At 41.5% G+C, this 22,104-nt stretch overlaps 1 protein-coding gene across 1 annotated transcript in view; it reads left to right on the forward strand.

The window, feature by feature from the left end:
* The first annotated feature begins 4,634 nt into the window (after positions 1-4,634).
* KANSL1 (KAT8 regulatory NSL complex subunit 1) overlaps positions 4,635-22,104 on the forward strand; it is a 153,079-nt gene continuing 135,609 nt past the window's right edge. Inside the window, exons 1-2 of the mRNA XM_058181970.1 lie at positions 4,635-4,800; positions 7,601-7,730. The gene's annotated coding sequence lies outside the window, so the exon portion shown is untranslated. The remainder of the gene's footprint in view (positions 4,801-7,600; positions 7,731-22,104) is intronic.

Here is a 22,104-nt window from a genome sequence, read left to right on the forward strand (position 1 = left end):
ATATGGTAATTATTGAAACTGTTCAGAGGTGGGATTCACTTATCTTCTCTACCAGTTTGCAAATGGGCGCGTGTGCTTTCTTCAGTTGCTTGCACCACCTCTGCACATCTGCACATGCGCAGCATTCTGCACATGCGCAGTAGTCGTGCATTACGTCTGGGTGGGTGGGTGGAGCCTCCAGCAGTTGCAGCTACCAATTTGCACAATCTGGAGAGAACTGGCTGAATCCTACCACTGAAACTGTTATGTAAAATGCAAAACAGTATACCTACTTGACTATCTAAAATAGGCAGCTGTAGGATTTAATCAAATCAAATAAAGTATATAAGAAAAAACCATATAGAAAGATTTTTCTTTTCTTTTTCTCTTTTTTTTCTTTGTCTGTTCAATCAAATAAAGTTTTAAAAAACAACAAAAACAACTGGGAATACTATTTAGTTTTTGAATTAAAGACTTTTTTGAATAAAATCATAAATGATATCACGATCACATGATAAACTTACACTCAATGATCCCAGTCTAAAACCTGCAGATATTTCTCCCAGAAGTTATGAGCAAATACAGGTGTCAGTATCTAGGATTAGCTAATCAAGTTTTAAATTGAGTTACTACTGGAGGAATGTAGATTGGCTCAAACTACAATATCACAGTATATTAAATTAAAATAGTTCTGTTTGCAATTTGATTCAGATGCATTAGCATTTAAAATTCATGAATTGTGAATAATGGTATGTATTTTGAATGATTTTACAACACTTTTAGTAAATAGAGTACTGCTTTTGAATGTCACTAGATGCAATAATTCTGAAAGGGGGGGTTGGAATATTTCGTATTAACAAATTAATAGAATAGAATAGAATAGAATAGAATAGAATAGAATAGAATAGAATTTTTTATTGGCCAAGTGTGATTGGACACACAAGGAATTTGTCTTGGTGCATATGCTCTCAGTGTACATAAAAGAAAAGATACGTTCATCAAGAATTCTAAGGTACAACACTTAAATAAGTTGACTTTGTATATAAATATACAAATAGAATGAGACTATTGCCTTACACAATGTAAGCCGCCCTGAGTCTTCGGAGAAGGGCGGGATATAAATTCAAATTTTAAAAAAAAGATAGTCATAGGGTAAAAATAAGCAATCAGGAAACAATCAATATCAATATAAATCGTAAGGATACAAGCAACAAAGTCACAGTCATACAGGCATAAGTGGAAGGAGATGGGTGATAGAAACAATGAGATTAATAGTAGTGCAGATTTAGTCAATAGTTTGACAGTGTTGAGGGAATTATTTTTTTAGCAGAGTGATGGCGTTTGGGAAGAAATTGTTCTTGTGTCTAGTTGTTCTGGTGTGCAGTGCTCTGTAGCATCGTTTTGAGGTTAGGAATTGAAACCGTTTATGTCCAGGATGTGAGGGTCTGTAAATATTTTCACAGCCCTCTTTTTGACTTGTGCAGTATACAGGTCCTCAATGGAAGGCAGGTTGGTAGCAGTGGTGGGTTTCAAAAATTTTTACTACCAGTTCTGTGGGTGTGGCTTGGTAGGTGTGGCATGGCTTGGTGGGCATGGCAGGGGAAGGTTACTGCAAAATCCCCATTTCCTCCCAATCAGCTGGGAGTTGGAAGGCAGAGAATAGATGGGGGCGGGGCCAGTCAGAATTTTTACTACCAGTTCTCCAAACTACTGAAAATTTCTGCTACCGATTCTCCAGAATTGGTCAGAACCTGCTGAAACCCACCTCTGGTTGGTAGGCATTGTTTTTTCTGCAGTTCTAATTATCTTCTGAAGTCTGTGTCTGTCTTGTTGGGTTGCAGAACCAAACCAGACAGTTATAGAGATGCAGATGGCAGACTCAATAATTCCTCTGTAGAACTGTATCAGTAGCTCCTTGGGCATTTTGAGCTTTCTGAGTTGGCGCAGAAAGAACATTCTTTGTTGTGCTTTTTTGATGACATTTTTTATGTTAGCTGTCCATTTTAGATCTTGCGATATGGTAGAGTCTAGAAATTTGAAGGTCTCTACTGTTAATGGGTTAAGAGTTTGAAAAATATGAAATCTGTTTCTTATGATATGATGATGATTAATTCAAAAGTACTTTTACACATTTATTAAACACCTTAGTAGATTTTTAAAAAAGGACTGTCAATATTACACAGATGACAGTGGTGGGTTGCTACCGGTTCGCACCAGATCGGGTGAACCGGTAGAGGTGGTGGGAGGCTCTGGCCACCCACCTGGACGCTTCTGCGCATGAGCAAAGCAGTAGTGACAGCATTTGGAACCCGTCCCTGACAGGCAGCATAGAATAGGCAAGGGAACACTTATTCATACAATATGCATGTATCCTGCTATTGCTCCATTCTGGTTTAATATCTGTAAATTTTACACATTCTATATTCAAGAAACCATAAATTTGAGAAATTATTACAAATGAATGAAGTGGGAATGGGATTCTTAAGTGTGTGTGGGGAAAAGCGATGGAAGCAGAAATTATTAGTTTCTGGCTGAATGTGGCTTGAAAATGAAAAACTACCAAGAAAGAAGTAGGTTGAGGCAGTTTGGCCATACAGGGAGAAAAAAACAATCCAATTTCAAAACAAATCTATGAAAGAAGAGTGGAAGGAGGGGGAACTATGAAGTAATGTATGAATATGTTGGATGCAAAAATGAGTTATGGAAAATGAACAATGTTGATAAATAATCCATTTCCCCCCCCTTTTTTTCTTTTTTAATTTCTACCTCTCACTATTTCCTATTTTTTTTCCTGTCCTTTGCATTATGTTGCTCATCTAAAAAGAGAATAGCACAATGGATATGTATGTAGCAACAAAAAATAAAGTAGGGTTATCCATCACATTTCTTAGGCTACTTTCTTCTATATTTTTTCTATAACAAAGGACCACGGGCCTGCCTAAAATACAATAATAAAATAAAATAAATAAGATAAAAAATCCTTGCCAGTGACAGCAGCTAACATCCCTGTGCATTCTCTCACCAGACTGGATCTGTACCTTTACTTGCAAATCCTATAAAAACCCCATTCTGCCTTCTTTCCTCACTGCAAGCAAACGCTGTCTAACTGGTAAAGTTGAACAAGCAATCTTTCCCCCCTTTTTTTTTAAGAGTGGTGGATTGTGTATGTGTGTGAAACGCGTTGCACTTCCCTTCTTCCTGTCCAAAAGTCATCTTCTTCCCCTTCCCCATCTATCTGAGGGAGTATCCTATTGGAATGCTTTCCTGGCACTGTTGCACTTCAGTGGCTCCTGAACTGCTTACAATCAAAAGGCTAAGTGGTAGGTATGATTTGAAGAAATACTGTATTAGAGGCTCGGGTCAAGGGCCCTGCCTTGCGAGGTATTCACACAATTTTACGCTTCCCCCCCCCACCCCAACCTTCGGGTAACACAAGCAAAGGGAGGGATAAACCCGAGGTATCAGCATCCAACCGTCCTTCGGCCACTCCCCTTATCTGTGACCGACAATTTTTCGTCCAACCACGTCTGATCCTGTCCTCTGCGAAGCCAATGAGGAGGGAGGAGGGCGGAAGACATCCCACACCCACTTCAAGGCTGGTTGAGCTGTGCAGGTAGGTGTTGGGGGTATGGGAGTAGCTTCTCCAGCTGGTGCAAATAGGAGGGAGCAAAAACAGAGGGGCGATTCAAGGGGTGAGTGGGGGGGGGGGAGGCAGGTGAAGAGGTGGGAATGGGGGAAAATGGGGTAGGGGCGTAACGTTGCAGATGCATGCTGCCGAGGTGGAATGTGGCTGGAAAACGGAGGCGCCCCCCCACCCCACCGTATCCCATCCACGCACACACATGTACACTCCTTTCCTGCAATAGATTGCAGGCCGAGTTAACTGGGTAGCCCCGTTCCTTCAACTTTGATTGAGCGGGAGGAAAATGGGGAAAGAAGGGGCGACGCTGCCCAGCCGAGCTTTTGCAACTGCTGTAGCAGAGATCGTCTGGACAGGCCAGGAACGGGAGGGAGGGAGGGAGGAGAATCGGAGTTGGGGACGACGACGACCGAATTAAGGTTATTATGGTTAGAAGGACATCTCCGTAGAACATCTCAGAAGTGAATTTGGCCTGTCAAAAATCCAAGGGATCGGAACTTTGGAAGTTGTTCTCGCTGATTTGCGAAAAGCAAAACAATCGGAACAGCCTCTGTCCTTCCGCCCACCCACATATACCGTCTACAATATTGGTACGGGCAACTGAAAATGATGGCGAGTCAAGCAAGGCCCCGCAGTCCTCCTCAGGGAATCTCTAGAAGCGAGGATTATCTAAAGGCAATGCTGCCTGTGGCCTCCCTGGATTTTTGGGCTGAGCTTGTTTTCAGTCAAGACTACAGCCCAGATTTTTTTCCCCCCTTGCCACATCAGTGCCCATCACTTTTGTCATAAGAGCCATATACAGAGTGACAGCATTCCTTTGTACATATTCCCTCAGAAATATAAGTTATGTGGGGCTTGGTATTAGTTAAAAGATATGGGATTGTGGTAAATTTCCTTCTCTACTGACCAAGTGCAGAAATCCCTTTTGTAGGGATAGGGCCTCAGAATCCGACTCTCGCTGGTGGTATTTCTGGAATACTAAGCTTTTCAAAAAGTCATATTTGTGGGGATTTAAACAAGTGTTCTGACTGAAGTTATTATTTAGAGAAGATGATGCTTAAACTCTTTATTTCATGCCAGGAGCAAGAAGGAAAGCAGAGAAAACCTGGGTCTTGTATTAGACTTATGACTCCTAACATTCATAAATCGGCTGGAGATGATAAATGTCCAGATAGAGAAAGGTATAGAACTACTATGAAAAGATGGGATCAGCTGTTATCTTTCTGTTGTAATTGGGCTGTATTGAAATATCACCAAAAATAGAAATATCCCATATGTTTAAAATGAGATAAATTTGATTGCTTTAAGTGTGTTATCAGTTCCTCATATTTGCATTACTTCGCTAATTGTGTATATATGTAAACAATTTTTGAAGAAAATGACAATGCATGTTTTTAAAGAGATTTGTTGGAAAACAATGAAAATATTAGTCAAATGAAAATTCAGCTCTATAACCCTAACCCTAACATTAAAAGAACAGCTAAAAGAACAGTCCATTTACTGCTAGTGTTATAGAACTTATTTAATAAAAGTGCATAAGATTGCAATTTAAAAGTACTGATTTGTAGAAACAAACCTTTCTCTTTTATTACATATCTGCTTCTGACAGAAAGTAATTTAGTAATATCCAAGGGAATTGGGGTGAATTTTTTTTGGATTTACTGCACATTAGGAGAAAAGGGCAACAAATGCACAAGTATTTTGAACAAATATACATGACTAGACGTATAATAGTAGTAAATGAAAAAAGTATCAAAATATTTTTAAATACTTACAAATTGTTACATGTACATGTATAGAAATTAGAAAAAAATTATATAGAGGATAGAAATTTATAAGAAGACTATAAACCAGGACTGAATTCTTGGTGTATCTTTCTCACATGGTTATGGGTATCTTTGATTATGTTAGTATAATCTTATGAAATACTAATAATGTAGTTGATACTAGTTTCTTATAAATGTCCTTGGATATTTTATTTCTCATTTAAAAATATTTATTAAATAAAGCAGGGAATGCAAGAAATATAAATATCAGGGCTATACATTCATTACATATTTTATAATTTTAGTTTAGTTAATATTTTTACTGTATTTCATATATTTTGGTCTCATACTTTCATTAAGGATGTTAATTTTATATGATACAGTCTACCGTTAGTAAAAGTTATTTTGCCAAGTTATTTGGACATTAACATTTCTGCTTCCATTTTCATCTTAGAATAAAAACAACTTTCTAAAATATAAAACAACTATCAAGAATAAATTACATGCATTAGCAAAAGATTAAGGATATTATTGTACTGACATTGATTTTGCTGAAAAAATAGTACTTTCTATATGTAATTCTTACTGTTTGAAGAAAAGCACACAAGTAGATTCATTATTCAAACAAATTATATACTAATCTTGGATACAGTTGAAAAGTAAACTCATCTATTGCAATTTTCCCACCTGGAACCCTTCAATATATTTAACTGACTTCCATAATTTCTAATACAAATTATTGAGAGAGCTTCCAGATTGGAAATACAAAATTTGAATTTGCAGAAAAGGAAGAACTGTTGCTCTGCCAATGGAGGGTGTGAAATGGCTAGCCACCAAAAATGTTCTGTTGTCACTTTCTGTCAAGTTATTGATAGTGGGGAAAAATGATGCCTAACGCTTAATTTTATTAAGGTTCTAATGTTATGAAACATTTCATCTCTAATAAATAAAAAAAAGATGTAAAGGAATTTGTGGAACAAGAATATCTAGATGTAGCTAAAGAGCAAATTTCTCAAAGCGAAATATAGTTTAGCATAGATTTAAATTATTTTAACTGGATTTCTTATTTGAAATTATAGCCTCTTCTTTCAAGACAATATAACTAGTTGGAGAAAATCAGACTTCTCTATGCAGATTGTATGAATACCGAAACTTGCAATGGATCCAAGAGTGAATATTCCATGTGTAATCTTTTGTGTCTTACACTATTAAGCACTGCAGGCTCTTGAGGTATAGAAGGGGCAATGTGAACGTAGGGATGCAGACTCATGTTTCTACTGTGTCTTTCTAGATGTATGTTAGATAACACAATCTTCCCTAAAACATACTTAATGTTAAAATCAGTTTCCAAACTACAGCATGAAAACCAGGTATCTGATTTCTTACTCCAATTTCTTATAATAAATAATAGTTCTTTAATCTCAAATCACTAGCAAGTTATAGCTGTATTCTGTGTATTTGATCAAAAGGGAGATGCACTAAATGCACAGTGAATTTAAGATGTATCTGGGGTATGAAAATAACTCGAAGAAGAAGGCTGCATAAAGTTTGATCTTGAACAATTGGGATGGGTTTTGTGTCTGACACAACAATAGTGATTATTTGGCAGAAAGAATATGGAAAAATTGTGAGATCAGAGTTGGCTCTATCATTAGGCAAAATGAGAACTGTTGGGTGACGTGGAACAAAAATGATTAGAGTTATGATTACCATATGAAGTGTACAAACATCCTCAGTTGTGGAAGCTATTACCAACTGTTAAATAAGATTGAGCTGCTAACCTCATCAGTTATTACCAATTATATAGAATGGAGGGGCAGCTATTTTGTTCTTTACCTTTGTCCTCTTCCAGGAATAAATGATGCAGGCATATATGTGTGTGCTATAAGGATTATTTTAACAGAGGTAGCTGTGTTTATATAATAAGCCACAATTTGTTTATAGTTGATTTAGGGGATAAATTACAACTGAATTTGCAAAATACATTAAATTGTATACTATAATTTTAATTGCCACACTAGCTGAGTTTGGACAACACGTTAAGCCACAAATATATTATGTTTTGGTTTAGCATGTATGGACCAAACAAATGCATATTTGTCAATTCATTTCACAATTTTGCCATTTTAAAAAAATTGTATAAAAGATAACAACTCTGCAATGTATGCTCTGTACAGTCCATATACTTCCACTGACAAAATGTTTTCTCTTACAGAGGAAAAAAAATTCCTTCTCAAAATTGGAGACATCTACAGAGATATTCACACTTTTAGCGGTTAAACTTTTCTTTCTGGAATTGCTTGGACATTTTGAACAAAATGGATTTTGCAGCAGTGTTCTCTAACGTAAGTTTGTAATGCTTTTCCTGTTTATTAGTAACTAAAGTGTTATCTAGCAGAAAGTTAATTTGAATCACGACTTTGTCCCTGAGTTGTTTTAAATTAACCGTTGAAGGGAGAATTTATTTTAAAATAATGAATCTTGTGGTTAACAGTTAGTATCTGTACTCTTGGTAGGGCTTAATTTCAGTATAAAATACATCTTTTAATCAGGGAAATATAATGAAAGTTTCAGAAGTTGATTGTGTTTTGGGAATTCCTTTCTCCCTGTGTTTAGATAGCTGGAATACTTTTAAATTGTGGTTCCATTTTAGTTCAGTTACTCTGGATTTTTACTGATCCTTATTGTGACCTTTTAAAGATCAATTACCACATCAAAAATCTGGCATAATAATTATACATGTTTGCATTAACATTTATGTTATTGTGCACCTTGCCCCAACTGCTTACCCTTATAAATATGTTGACATTGCAAGTTGATATCTACAAGTAGCGGGGATTGTATTAGAAGATCATTTCCATCGGAGAAATTGAAAACTGTTCCAGAAATTGCAGCTACTCACATTTTAAAAAGATACTTTGTGGAATTTGATTTAAGCAGAAGTGACTTTGTGGAATTATGGTACTGCGTTTCCCCAAAAATAATAACCAGAAAATAAGCCCCAGCATGATTTTTTAGGATGCTCATAATACAAGTCTTACCTCCCAAATAAACCCCAATTAAGATCATCAGCCCTGGAGGGGGGGGGGACACGTGGCCAGCACTGGAAGTGGCAAGCACAGCTGCAGGCCACAAGCCCATTGGCCTGCACATTCTGGGGCTACACAGCCTGTGCAACGCAACTGAGTCCGAGTGCTGTGACTGCTGGGCCGGGCCTGGAGACTCAGCTGTGGGCAAGCAAAGACAGATGGTTGAATAGAGTAGGCAGGCCAGGGGTGGGTGGGACACCAGGCCGGGCTGATCACCCTGATAACATGTTTCCCCCAAAATAAGCTCTAATGCATATTTTTGGAGCAAAAATAAATAAATAAATAAAATCGGGTCTTATTTTCAGGGGAACCTGGATAATAAGAATTGTGTATTAATATTTTTCAGATTTTGGAACACAGATATTTCTAATCTTGGCTGTTTAGTATTAATTTTGCTACTATTTATCTATCCAATGAAAATATGCCTTTATGATTCTGATGTTTCAGGGATAAATTTTTTGATCTGTAGATTATGATTGATTTTTTTTCCTATTACAATGAATAGAAAAAATTAATAGACATTCATATAGTTTAGAACACAAAAATAAGAATGTTTGTTCAGTATTGGATTAAACTAGGGATATTCGAAGTATAGTTTGCAACTACACTGGTAAATAGTCATAAGGAAAATTTAACGATGGGTTTAGTTTTGGGTGGGTTTGTCCTGACTGAGAAGGATTCTGCTAACTCACTCTCACTATACCTCAACAAGTTGACAGCTCTGGCTTTAACATAACTATATTTTCAATTCTGAATTGGTATCTGAACTTTGTTCTGCTCTGTTGAACAAGCTCACAGCAAAGTCAAAATATTCTATAATTGTTGCTCTAATATGAAAATTTGATTAGAAATAAATGTGGAGCAAGAAATGAGATTGTTGGCTCAAAATTAAAACCCAGATGTTAGGAATTATACCAAACTAAAGGAATTTATTCTTCCTATTATATAGAGGTTTTTTTCATTGTTTATTTCCAGTGACTGTTATAAAGTTGCAAGGTTCCTCTTACTCCTACATTTATTGGCACCCACCTCTATAAGATTTTTTAAAACTGATATATGAAGTAAAATGTATTTATTATGACTTGTATATTTATTTCCCAAATCTAACCCCAGTGAAAGGGTACCAATGGGTTTGAGAATCTCAGATTGAACAATAATGGAATCTGAATGATTTTATCCTTTCAGGTCATATTAAGCCAGCCTAGATTTTTATTTCTGTACTTAATAAAGAAACCACATGCAGACATGGTTCACATAATATATCAAATCATGGTTTCTCTAGTAATAACAATATTAGTCTGCATATTCACAATACCATAAATCATATTTACGTAAAATCTAAAAATAAATAAACCATTTCTAACAATCCAATTACTGGAAGCTCACAAAGCAATACACTTATGATTGTAATTATTGTTAGAAAATTGGGAGATATTGCTCTAGGTTAAAATTTTTATACTGTGGTTTGGGGTTCTATGCATAGTGAGATAAGCTATTAAAGTTTCTGGAAAAAGCTTGCTGATTAGATAGGTTTGTTGTTATAGAACTGTCTAGTATATATTATTATGTAAAAGTAAAAAGTTGACGTTGTATGTTACTACCTTACTCTACTGCACAAAAAAACCCCAAAAATAAACTTCGAAGTCAATGCTTTTCTTTTCCCCTTTACCCTCACTTTTTCCTCTTTCCCTTCTCCTTCCCTATTTTCTGATGAAATCCATTTTTTTGTATTTTTGTATTTCATATTTTGAAAAATTGATAAAAATTTGAATCCAGAGAGTTTCTGTAAAAAACAATATAAATATTTCATTTTAATAGATTTCTGCACCACATTCTATATTCAAGATGTCATAATAGAAGAGCATTTGTTAAATTATCCCTATGTGGAAGCAGAACAGCTGAAATAGATTTTAGTTTATAGTCACATTTGCAAATGAAATGTGTAAGTTCTCAAGTGCTAGTTAAATTTGTTTTTATATGCTGTAGTGAAAGATGAAATCCTATGTGCCAATACGTTGTAAAATTTTTTAGTGATATGGAACAGATACTCCGAAGTCCTGTCTTGTTTGCTAGCATAGCCAGATTTACAGAATAAAAGAGAACAAGACTGTATGAAAGTAACCAAAAGCTAAAGCTGCTACATTAAAGAGTATCTATCATTCTAGATCCAAAAATATGGTATATGCCAGTGATAGTGCCATTGCGTGCCAAAAGCGGGGGGAGTGGGAGGTGTCACGTGCATACCCACACCCATAATTTTATGTGCCCCAAGCATACGACACCCCCCCATGTGCCCCCCCCCCCCCCGCTTTTGGCATGGTGGGCCTGGTAGGCCTGGTTTTTGCTCTCACTAGCTTTTTAGGAGCCTGGAGGGTGAGTGAAAACGGCCTTCCCTACCCCTCGGAAGCCCTCCGGATGCCAAAAACTGTCCATTTGTCAACTTCCAGTGGCACCGGAAAGCCCGTTTTTTGCTCTCCTCAGCAAAATGGCCTGCCCCACACCCCCGAAGGTCCTCTGGAGGCAGGAAATGGCCCATTTGCCAACTTCCTGTGGGATCGGAAGTTGGCAAATGGGCCGTTTTCGGCCTCTGGATGGGTGGGGAAAGCCATTTTGCCCCCCCCCGGCTCTTAGAAAGGCTCTGGAGCATGAGGAGAGCAAAAAATGGGCCTTCCCCACCCCCATCTGGCCCTCCAGAGGTAGGAAACAGCCTATTTCCCTATTGCAGGTAGGCCCAGCAGGCTCAAAAATCAGCTGGCCAGTGCGCATATGTGCGCTGGAGCTGAGCTCACATGCCCACCAATATGGCTATGTGTGCCACCTGTGGCATGTGTACCATAGGTTCGCCATCACAGGTATATGCTAACTCATTGCTTAAGATGATTTTAGAAAAACAGTTTGTTATGCCTCAAGAGAAGTGTAAGTTACTTATTAAGTAACTGCTTCTTAGGAGACTTTAACACCATTCAGTTTAATTCCAGTTGTTGGTTTATCTGTTGCTTGGTCACAAAAGCAGTGCAGCTCTATTTAGAGTGCAAATCTGTTAGAACTTGCAACCCTAAATGTAGAAACTAAGCTACCTGAGAAAATAAAGTCACATCTAAGCCAGAATTTTGCTGGTTGAATGTTTTCCAAATGTGGTCACTTTTCTCCCCTTAAGGGCAGATCTATGATTCTCCCCATCTCCTGAGATTATCAAATATTGCTTGATGCTAAAACAGAATCAAGTACTTTGTGGCCTTAAGGCTACTACCCCACCTCGAGACACACTTCCCGGTAGTCAAGATGTATCATATCAAAACCAGACCTTAGACCATTGGTAGTCAACCTGGTCCCTACTGCCCACTACTGGACATTCCAGCTTTCATGGTGGGCGGTAGGGGTTTTGTCCGATACTGAAGCACTTTCTTTTTTTAAAATTTAATTGACTTTTAAAAAAAATTTCATAGCATTATTTAAAAACATTTTCATTAATTTTTTCTATAATTCCCCGTAACAATTTAAATTTCTGAAAATATACTATTTGTATCGCCCGTGCATAAGTTTAGTTCACGTTACGTAAGTAAAACTAAATGGCGCTATAGTGCGACCGCAAACAAAAGAACCTCGTCACAGAATAGCTCACGTATCTCACACCACACCACCCAGCTGTAACAGACAAGCAGAGCTGGTAGCCCCCCCCCAAACCCAATCTACAATGTGCGAGAGGCATGCGCAGACAACAATACACTTTATAAATCATCATTACTGTGGAACTGGTGGGCGGTTAGAAAATTTTACTACTAAAAGAGATACAAAAGTGGGCGGTAGGTATAAAAAGGTTGAGTATCCCTGCCTTAGACCATTTATTGATGGTAACAATACAGTGCTAGTCAAATTGCTATGTTTCTAGGCAACAATTACCTTTTGCTCACTTTGCCTTTTGGAAGGAGCTCTTTCCTCCTCTTTATAATATGGCACAAGGATGTCTAACCTGAAGACTTGTGGACTTTAACTCCCAGAATTCCCCAGCCAATCGTTCTGGAAGTTGAAGTCCACAAATCTTCAAGTTGCTAAGGGTTAGGGTTGCAGTCTCTTTGTACCATACCTGGGATATATTGTATTCTGCTGTCTTTTCTCTTCTAATCCTCTCTATGAAAAATTAATAATTAGCTGACAGATATCATAGGATACAATATCTGAAGAAAATTGAGAGCACTCTCATAAATATCTATGTAACTCCTAACTTTGACATTCTATATTCCTCCCTCCGTCCCCAACCATCTCTGTGTAACTGTGTATATACACATACATATGCCTGTACACATTACTGACAAGCTATGCTCTGTGCACCTGATTAAGTGGACTACAATCCAGTGGTGAAATCCAAATTTTTTACTACCGGTTTTGTAGGCATAGCTTGGTGGACATGGTGTGGCTTGGTGGACATGGCAGGGGAAGGATACTGCAAAATCTCTATTCTCACCCCACTCCAGGGGAAGTATACTGCAAAATCCCCATTCCCACCCTACTGTGGGGCCAGCCAGAGGTGATATGTGCCAGTTCTCTGAACTTCTCAAATTTTCCGCTACTGGTTCTTCAGAACCTGTCAGAACCTGCTGGATTTCACCCCTGCTACAATCCCAGAAAGCTCCGGCAATAATAAATGGGTGTTCTTTAAGATGGCACAAGTCTTTACCTGTTTTTGCTGCAAAAAATCAACTAGCAATCTATCTAAACAATTGTCCGAGTTGCAGAATTAATGTAATTTTATGGATTTATTTATAGTAGGACAAAGTTTCTGTAATGGCTAATATTGCAAGAGAAAAAAGCTTCAATAGATACTGCTTTTTTTTTTAAGAAAAGAAAGTTTCTCTTCTGCATATGGAAAAAGGAGGAATATGTGGTAGGTATCTGTCTTATTTATAGCAAAAACAAGTTTTTAGTAATTAGAGTCTTCCCAGATTTCAGCAATTTAAAAAAGTGGGGTGGAAAGTACCAGGCCCTTTAAATTTAATTAAGCAGGAGGACATTTTAGATGTCCCTGCTGTGTATGTATGTAACTAACTGTAATGGCCTATGGATGGCGATATTGTTTGTGCAGATAGGTGATATCCTGCAGCCTAAGCAGTAGACTACAATTCCCAGCAGGCTTGCAGGAACTGCACTGCTTTTCTTTTCCATTTTAGTTACAGAGTGGTTGCTGCTTGCTAATTTGATTCACTAATGCTGATGTTTTAGGAGAAGGATGGGAGGCATTCAAGAGAAACTATTCTGTCTTGTGGTTATCTGAAACTGTTTAATCTGCAGCATTTAAAAGCAGTTGCCGATTACATTGCTTATTACTGCTATTACTTTGAGGCTGGCGTTTCTGAATTTGATACTCTGTAGATGGTTTGGATTAAACCTCTAGGTGGCGTCCTGCTTTCTCTATTATTTGGTTGCTTAAAGCAAAATAAGCAAGGTCTGGAAAATATTAGTGTTTGTTATTACATCTAAATCTGTTGCATAATGAAGTTGATCATTTTATGTATTTAAAAGACAATTAATAGTTTTAAGTTTGGTGGGTCCCCAAAACATAGGTTTATTTCAACATCAACAAATATTACATTCCAATTGAGAAATTGGGCACTGTATAGCAGTACTGTTCAAGCCAAATAATTGGATGGGACCATTTTCTACACATTCCAATGAAATTAAAAATAAAAGGTTGAATTATATCAAATTATTATAATATTTCTTCATCTTCATCAGTATTGACTAGACTGGATTCTGCAAGCTTTCCAAGATTCAGATAGGAGGCAACCTAGGATTCCTACGAATTGTATTGTACTTGTGATTTGTGTAACAGCTGTTGTAACCAATGAACTATGGGTTTTTCTTCATCATTTCTTCACCATTTTAGTGGTAGTACTTCATTTTTCACGGCACACTTTTTCACTAGGATCTTGTTTAAGAAAGTTCGCTTCATTTGTTTGCCTTTAAAAATAGGATATCTCCTTCAGGGCACTAATGGAACCTGTATGTGCAGGGCTTCAGATTCAGAAGGAAAATTGGCCTTCAAAGCACGTACACTTATAAAAAGTAGCTGCATTTTTCTTCAATTTGTGTACCTGCCCTCCATAAGTCCTACATGATTACAGGAAAAATATGCTTGTGTGTGTTTCACTGAGATTTCTGATTGCATCACTATCTAAATCACATTTCTCTCAATGAATCCAAAGTTTTTCCCAGCATTACAACATATATTTATTTTTTCCCCTCTGTGTGCTTGTTCTATATTCTGCACCTTCTCTGAACACATTCTCTTGGCTTTTTCACAGCCGTCTTCCTATGTAATTGAACAGTGTTCCTCAACTTTCTCGGCTTTGCAGATTGACTGGGGGAGGGGGGAGGGAATGGTTTCATGATTGCAGTGGGCAAATGACCTGGGGCAATCCTTCACTGTTTCCAGGGTGGCCCTAAGGGTCAGATCTAAGCACCCTGTGGGCCAAATCTGGCCCCCAGGCCTTGAGTTTGACACCCCTGCCTTAATAATAATAATAATAATAATAATTTAATTTGTATACCGCCCTTCTCCCGGAGGACTCAGGGCGGTGAACAGGCAGATAAAATAAAGACAATACATTCAATAAAAACAATATTATAAAAAACTTATTCCAATAGCCTAAATTTAAAATACAATACAAAATATAAAATAAACCCCAATAAAATCCATATTTAAAACCCTATTAAGCCAGTCCTGCTCGAAAGAATAGATATGTTTTAAGCTCGCGGCGAAAAGTCCGGAGGTCTGGAAGTTGTCGAAGTCCTGGGGGAAGCTCATTCCAGAGGGTAGGTGCCCCCACAGAGAAGGCTCTCCCCCTGGGGGTCGCCAGCCTGCATTGCCTGGCTGACGGCACCCTGAGGAGGCCCTCTCTATGAGAGCGTACCGGTCGGTGGGAGGCATGTGGTAACAGAAGGCGGTCCCGAAGATATCCCGGTCCTATGCCATGGAGCGCTTTAAAGGTGGTAACCAACACCTTGAAGTGCACTCGGAAAACCACAGGTAGCCAGTGCAGCCTGCGCAGGATCGGTGTTATATGGGAGCCACGAGTGGCTCCCTCTATCACCCGCGCGGCTGCATTCTGAACTAACTGAAGTCTCCGGGTGCACCTCAAGGGAGCCCCATGTGAGGCGTTACAGTAGTCCAGGCAAGAAGTGACGAGGGCATGAGTGACCGTGCATAAGGCATCCCGGTCTAGAAAGGGGCGCAACTGGCGGACCAGGCGAACCTGGTAAAAAGCTCTCCTGGAGACGGTCGCCAAATGATCTTCAAAGGACAACCGTCCATCCAGGAGAACCCCCAAATTGCGCACCCTCTCCATTGGGGCCAATGATTCGCCTCCAACAGTCAGCCGCGGTTGCAGCTGACTGTACCGGGATGCCGGCATCCACAGCCACTCAGTCGTCGAGGTTGAGCTTGAGCCTGTTTCTCCCCATCCAGACCCGTCGGCCTCCACACCGAGACAACACTTCAACAGCTTCATTGGGGTGGTCAGGGGTGGAAATGTACAGCTGGGTGTCATCCGCGTACAGTTGATAACTCACCCCAAAACCACTGATGACCTCGCCCAGCGGCTTCATATAGATGTTGAACAGGAGGGGCGAGAGAACCGACCCCTGTGGCACCCCACAAAGGAGGCGCCTCGAGGTCGACCTCTGCCCCCCTGCCAACACCGTCTGCGATCGGTCGGAGAGATAGGATGAGAACCACCGAAGTACGGTGCCTCCCACACCCAATCCCCCCAACCGTCGCAGCAGGATACCATGGTCGATGGTATCAAAAGCCGCTGAGAGATCAAGGAGAACCAGGGCAGAGGAATAACCTCTATCCCGGGCCCTCCAGAGGTCATCCACCAATGCGACCAAAGCTGTCTCAGTGCTGTATCCGGGTCGGAAACCGGACTGGAACGGGTCTAGATAGACAGATTCATCCAGGTACTGGGGTAACTGGTGTGCCACCACACTCTCAACAACCTTCGCCACAAAGCGAAGGTTGGAGACTGACGATAGTGACTCAAAACAGCTGGGTCCAGGGAAGGCTTGTTGAGGAGGGGTCACACCACCGCCTCTTTCAAGGCGGTGGGAACAACACCCTCCCTTAGAGAAGCGTTAACAATCCCTGAGCCAGCCTCGTAACCTCCCGGGTGGCCAGCACCAACCAGGAGGGACACGGGTCCAATAAACATGTGGTGGCATTCAGCCGCCCCAGCAACCTGTCCATGTCCTCGGAGCCACAGGGTCAAACTCCTCCCAGATGGTCTCAACAAGACTAGCCTCCGTCACCTCGCCCGAAACTACCCAGTTTTGGTCCAGACCGTCGAAGCTGAGCGATTTTGTCAAACAGATACCTGCTGAAATCCTCAGCACAACCCTGTAAGGGTCATCGCAACCCTCCTGGTTAAGGAGGAGCGAGTCACCCTAAACAGGGCGGCTGGGCGGTTCTCTGCTGACGCAATGAGGTAGAAACATAGGCCGCTTGGCCTCCTCAATGCCACTAGATAGGTCTGAGTAAAGACCTAACTAGTATTCGGTCAGCTTCGAACGGCCGGACCTCCACGCTCTCTAGGCGTCTTCTCCGGCGTTCATCTCCTCAGCTCCTCGGAGAACCAAGGAGCTGGTTGAGATCTACGCCGGGTCAGACGCCGCAAAGGCACGACACGGTCCAAGGCACCCACCGCGGCCTGATCCCAGGCCGCAACAAGCTCCTCGGCCGAGCCGTGGGCCAGATCGCCAGGGAGCGGCCCAAGCTCCATCAGGAACCTCTCCGGGTCCATCAGTCGCCTGGGACGGAACCAGCGTATTGGTCCCGTCTCCCTGCGGTGAGGAGCAGCGGTCCGAAAGTCCAGACGAAGGAGGGAGTGGTCTGACCATGACAGAGGTTCAATGGCTAATTCTCGTACTTCCAGACCACTCAACCACTGTCCAGAGACAAAAATCAGATCCAGTGTGCTTCCCCCGACGTGGGTGGGGGCATCAATTAATTGTGTCAGGTCCATGGCGTCATGGAGCCATGAACTCCCGAGCCGCTGTTGACGACACACGGCTGATGGCAGTTGAAATCCCCATGACCATAAGCCTGGGGGTATCAACTGCCATCCCGGCTATCAACTCCAGCAACTCGGGCAGGGCTGTTGCCACGCAGCAAGGAGCCAGGTACGTGATCAACAAGCCCACCTGCATCCTACGCCCCCACTTCACGTAAAGGGATTCACAACCGGCTATCTGAGGAACAGTGGCCTCCATCGGCTCCAGACTCTCTCTAATAACCACCGCCACCCCTCCACCCCTACCTTGGGCCCTCGGCTGATGAAATGCCCGGAAACCCGGTGGGCACATCTCCACCAGGGGAACCCCCCCTTCAATGCCCAACCAAGTCTCCGAAATGCCCACAAGGTCCGCAGCCCCTTCCTGTATAAGATCGTAGATCAGGGGGGCTTTATTCACTACGGACCTAGCATTGCACAACATCAGCCTAAGGTCCAAACCCTGGGGATACTGGCCACTCGGGGAACGGGAAAAGTCTGAGGGGCCGGAGCGCGCAATCGCTCTCAAACAGCGAGTGCGCACCCCCTGAACATGATATGGCCCCCCACTTCCGCCATATCTGCCTCTCCCACTTACCGTACTGATGGAACAATCCTCTGGAATTGGAGAACAAGGCTTCCCCTTAACCTCCGAACTTAATAGAGTATCGCCGCGAGCAAACGCAGGGACTGGCTCCCTCCCCGACGGGTTTCCCCCGATACCCGCCTTTACCCTCCCACCCCTTAAAAATTGTTTGTCTAAAAAACCCCAAAGATTCTTTCTTAACGCATGCCATCTCTCTGGGTCCCAAAACCCATCATTGAGATAGGCCCTCGATAACGTAGAGGGCCATTTCTGCGAGGCGGAGGATCCTCGCAGACGATGAAGTTCTAACGAAGAATAAATCATATCTCGCAACAGGCATAATTGGCGCAAAAATGAGTTTGTCCGTAACCGTAGATGATGATAAAGCAGTCATATTCAGAACCGCTGACATAGGTCCCACTGATGATAAAAGATGGTGGACATTCTCGCAAGGAGATCCCGTTCCAGATGGTAAAAGTCATAACAGACAGATGTTGCGAATGCTCCGAAGTCCGGGGGGGGGGGAGCCTAAGCTCCCAAGTCAAAACTCCCCATTTACAACTCCGAAGTCTAGAGGGAGAAAAAAAGGCCTCCATGCCTAAGTCCATGTCCATCCAAAGCGAAAACGACCAGCTCTAAAGCAGCCTCCTCAGATCTTATCAGGGCAAGATGAAAGGATGAAAAAAAAATCCAAGGGAAAGGAGGGAGAAAAGGGAGAGAGCATGCTGCCGCCACTGCCGCTAGGGGGCTCCAAACGTTGCCCTTATCCAGGACAGACGTCCTTGCCATCCCCACCGCAGCCACGGACATGCCCCCCCTTCCACACACCCCGTTCCGTGGGGGACCTCTTCGGGACTCTCCCGTCCGGGGCAAAAAACTTTCGGGGCTCTCACCATGTCCGTCGCCCTCCCTGCAACACAAGCTCGGCAATGCTGCAGGGGAATAAGCCGGACGCCATCAAAACGCCGCCAGGAGTAGGCCGGACACCGCCCCACCCCACACCAAGATGGCCACCGCCGCTTCACCCCCGTTCCACGAGGGGCCTCGTCGGGGCTCTCCCATCCGGAGCAGAGGGCTCTCGAAGCTCTTGTCACACCGTCGCCCTCCATGCAGCACAAGTTCGAAAATGCTGCATGGGAAACAGACCGGACGCCGCCAAAACGGCGCCGGAGGTAGGCCGGACGCCGCCCCGCCCCGTACCAAGATGGCCGCCGCCATTTCGCCGCCGTTCGGCCCTGGCTCAGCACTCGGCAGCTGCGAAGCTCTCGGGCGAAAAGCCCCTCTCACAGCTGCCAAGAAGATCGTCTTTCCAGCCAGGCTACCCAGGCAGCCCAGGTCGTCCGCTGGCTGCATCTACGGCCCGGCTACAACTCCGCCTGCCGCTCCGAGACTCGGTCAGAACTCCATCTTTGTCATGCGCAGAAATGCATCAGTCATATTTAAGAACATATGCAAAGGAAGAAAAGTTACATATTGGATCTGATATTTGGTTAAAAGCAGGTCGTTTATCAAGGTATCAGATTAGAATAACAGAGTTGGAAAAGACTTTGGAGGTCTTCTAGTCCAAACCACTGCTCAAGCAGGAAACTGTACCATTTCAGACAAATGGTTGTCCAATCTCTTCTTAAAAACATAAGAGTATTCTTTAAAAAATGGTGACCCCAATCAATATTATTGCAGTTTGGAATAATTTCAGTTTAGTGTAGAAGTAGTTTTTGCTTATTGACCACGTTTGGGATCAGCAATTCTGTCACTGTGGGATGGTTGTAAAGTGAAATATTATGTGACTGTCCCAACAACCTGTCTGTATTGGCTGCGGTCATTAAGTGAATCATCTGTAGTTGTTAAGTATGACATCATGTGACCCTGACTTTCTTTTGTCTTCCTCATTGCCTTTGCTTGTTGAAGCTGGCTGTGAATGTTGCAAATGAAGATCATGTGACTGAAATACTGTAACCATTGTAAATGTCTGTTGCTTGCCAGGTGCCTGAATTGTGATCTCATGACTGTGGGAATGCTGTGACAAGGGATGGGTTGTTATTCAATGCCTTGATAACTTTGAATGGTCACTGAACAAGTGGTCGGTAAGAAAGGATTACCTGTAATCCTCAAAAGTAGCCCATAGATACAGAAAGTACCTTGGGTTACTGTTACCCAGGTATTGGATACCTGAGCCCTTATGAAAAGTGCATGCATGCACCTCAGGCAGAGACAGTAAAAGAGCTTCTGCTTATGAGCATCCGATTGAAATTATGATAAGTAACATAATTTCCAGAAAGTGTTGCCATTTTGAAATATTCTGGTAGGATGCAAAGGGAAAGTACTTGTTCTGACCCTTTCTTTTGGGTAAACGAAGGAAAGTCAATATATTGTATTTCAGTGGATGGGGAATTAGAATGGATGTCCAGTATCTATTGTGTATTCATTATTGGAACAGTAGTGCTCTATGAGACAGAGCAATGGCAAGATTAATAAAACGTGGCTGTCCATATGTTGGACTCCAACTGTCATCCCTGATCACAAATTGCATTATACTTGAGGTTGCTTGAAGTCAGAATTCAGTGTTATCTGGAGGTTTACTATTGTAATGGGTTTGACAAATTAAAAGTATTATGTGAAGTGATAAGCAGCAAAAAGCATAGTTTTTCAACAATACTCAATAAAATACCATTATAGTTTAAAAGCTAATATTCTTTATATAGTATTGAAAGTATTACTCAAAAACTGTGTCCCTCAGTATAATATTGGTGGAAAGTTATGCAAAAAAACAAACAATGCAGCTGGTTAGATCAAGGGGTTAATACCAAGGTGGGAGCAAGGTAAGAGGTTGGGAAACTTGAGTTGTCTAAGCATTGCTGAAATACAATACCTAGCATTCCTCTTTCTTGGTCTTGACATTGGAGCTGCTGCCAAATTTTAGTTTTGGGAAATAAGGAAAAATAGAAGGTGAATAGAGATTTAATATACCATATTTCCCCGAAAATAAGACCAGATCTTATTTTCTTTTGGGCCCCAAGTAAGCACTAGGACTTATTTTCGGGGGATGTCTTCTTTTTTTCCTCATGTAAGGGAGCTGCTCTTCTGCTTGCTCGCGACGGGGCAGGCATGGGTGTTGGTGCTGCCACCACAAGGAAGCTGTCGGGGCGTGGATGGCCCCTGAGGTAAACTGGTGTGGGACACATGAGGCAGCTCTATCACCACCCCACCTCACCTTGTGGCTGCGGCACCGCAAGCAACCAGACAGAATGGGTGGCTGGGCAGCTGTTCAGGCTCTTTAAGTAGGGCTTATTTTCAGAGAAACATGGTATTTTAAACTAGGCAGTTGTGGCACTGTGAATTGTGTATAATTTTATCTTTCTATTGCACTTCCTGGTTGTACAAAAGCTGTAATGTAGCAATTCGCAAAATATCCTGAATTCAAATTATATTTCCTCTGTTTCAAACTATATTTTCAATGTAATTGAATTATTTCACTCATGAAACAAGTTTTAACTTCACAAATGTTCTTGTTGTTATTGTTATTATTATTTTTTACTTTATTCATTAAACATGAAACAGTCAACTGAACATTCAAAAATGCATCACAAATACCATGGACTGGTACCAATGGTTGATACGGGTTGCTGTCAGCGTCCTAGGTATCAACCAAGTACCTTCTTAAGATGTATGATGTTCCAAGTAGCGCAGTTTTTTGCAGTTCTGCTGGTGTTATTGCAGGAAGCTGTAATTTGTTGATGTATCTTATAAAATTCTTGGACATGGTACCAAGTGCCCCGATGACAATGGGTATCACTTACATGTTTCATCCATAGCCATGCAGTTTCGATGGCCAGATCACAATATTTCATGATTTTTTCCAGTTCTTTTTCTTCAACTTCGGCATCTCCTGGTACCGCAATGTCAATAAATTGTACGTTTCGGTTTTCCACAACTGTGATATTTGGTGTGTTGTGTTCCAAGTGACGATCCATCTGTATTTGAAAGTCCCACAAGATCTTCA

Source organism: Ahaetulla prasina, chromosome 4 (assembly GCF_028640845.1).
Source record: "Ahaetulla prasina isolate Xishuangbanna chromosome 4, ASM2864084v1, whole genome shotgun sequence".
In the NCBI taxonomy this organism is placed as follows: Eukaryota; Metazoa; Chordata; class Lepidosauria; order Squamata; family Colubridae; genus Ahaetulla; species Ahaetulla prasina.